The 1685-nt window shown below is 39.3% G+C and overlaps 2 non-coding genes across 2 annotated transcripts; both read right to left on the reverse strand.

Moving 5' to 3' along the window:
- On the reverse strand, nt 1-190 carry LOC128646304 (U2 spliceosomal RNA). Its single transcript, XR_008400262.1, has one exon. It is a non-coding gene; the product is annotated as a U2 spliceosomal RNA (small nuclear RNA).
- Nucleotides 191-702: 512 nt separating this feature from the next.
- Nucleotides 703-789, reverse strand: TRNASTOP-UCA (transfer RNA opal suppressor (anticodon UCA)). The gene has a single exon. It is a non-coding gene; the product is annotated as a tRNA-Sec (tRNA).
- Between the last annotated feature and the right edge of the window lie 896 nt (nt 790-1685).

A 1685-nucleotide genomic window follows, 5' to 3' on the forward strand; every position in this document is an offset into this window, starting at 1 on the left:
GAAGGGAATACCGCTCCTTGAGGAACAGAATACAAGGCCAAAGCGTGGAGTGAATAGAGCAAGTTCTTCTTCCATCTCCCTGTTCAAAATATCCATTGAATATAAGATCCCCCGATAGAGGACGAATCTGATATTAAACTGATAAGAGCGGATACCACACTTGATCCTAGCCAAAAGGCTGAGAAAAAGACAGGAAGCAAGAAGTTTGGATATCCTGACCTCTGTCAAGAAAATCTTCAAGGAGATCGAGCCTATGATCGTTATCCAAAAAAAATATACCCTGGTATAAGGCACCAAGGAACTCTTTTTCAGATTCATATTCCCCTCGTGAGAGCGGAGAAACAACAAGATAATTCGTAAGGCAAATAGCTAAATGAAAAAATGCCGCCTGAACCAAAATATCGTCCAGGTAAGGAGCCACCACAATTTCTTGAGATCTGGCCACAGCCAGAGAAGCCCCTAGAACCTTCTAAAGATTTGAGGGGCCGAGGATGGGCTGAAGGGAAAGACTATAAACATAAATGTCTGTCTAGAAATGAAAATCCTAATTATTCCTTGTGTAAGAACACAAAGGAAGTGTCCCTCAGTTCGAAGAAGGAAATTAATTGACCCTCTTTATCGAAGGGAAGGACAATCGAAGTTTCCAAGTTGAAAGGCCAAACCTAGAAAAATCTAATGGTACTTCATAGTCCGGGGGTCTGGTACTCAGAAGGTGGAACTGAACCACTCTGTCCCTAGACAGCTACAGATTTGAAGCCTGCAACCCAGACCACTGTGGATCATCTGAGCTGGAAGTCCTGCTCAGTCGGAGGAGATTCTCTTAACAAATAGAGAAAAAAAACTCTCCCTACATTAAATCTCTGAGAGAGGACAAAACATGAACATCCATCCTGTATCTTTTACCATACAAGATAAAAGGAGATCAAACAACACAAATCATAGATGATCAATAGAGATTTTTATGCTGGAAGCCAAGTCATATCCGGATAACTGATCACCACTCCCTGAGTATGGATTCATTAAAAGAAAATCCACTCTCTATAAAAAGGACATAACATGCTATATATAACCTTTATAAAAAGGAAACAACCAGTACAAGCTGGAAATTTCCTCACCTAGATGGGAAATTAAAAATTGTCTCCATACTTTTTAGCTTGTGCAAAACAGGCTTCCAAAAACAAAACAAAAAAAGTACAAATGAAGGATAACTAGGATTTCTCTGGCAATAGTGCTCGGTGAGAAACATTGTACCTAACTACAATAATATATGGAGTCAAAAACTAAAACCTAGAGTTATATCAGACCAGGGAGTCATGCCCCCATGTGCACTAAAACCTCTAATGACTCGTGTCCCAGTGAGTTACCACTGAGACCCCAGAGGGCTCCTTCGTTGTACAAAAAAAATACAAAAACCAAAGAGAAAATACATTTCCAGTGTCAAGCTAACATCAGAGAACTAACTCTGTTACAGGACAGGCAGTCAGACAATGAAAATATAAAGATTTTAGTTACCACATGTCACTAATAAATGTGTCTTAAAGGGACATGAAGCCCAATTTATTTATTTCGTGATTTAGACAGAGCATGCAACAACTTTCCAATTTACTCCTATTATTTAATTTGCTTCCTTCTCTTGTTATACTTTGCTGAAAGGTTTATCTAGAAAAGCTCAGGAGCAGCAAAGA

This window comes from Bombina bombina, chromosome 1 (genome assembly GCF_027579735.1).
Source record: "Bombina bombina isolate aBomBom1 chromosome 1, aBomBom1.pri, whole genome shotgun sequence".
Lineage (NCBI taxonomy): Eukaryota > Metazoa > Chordata > Amphibia > Anura > Bombinatoridae > Bombina > Bombina bombina.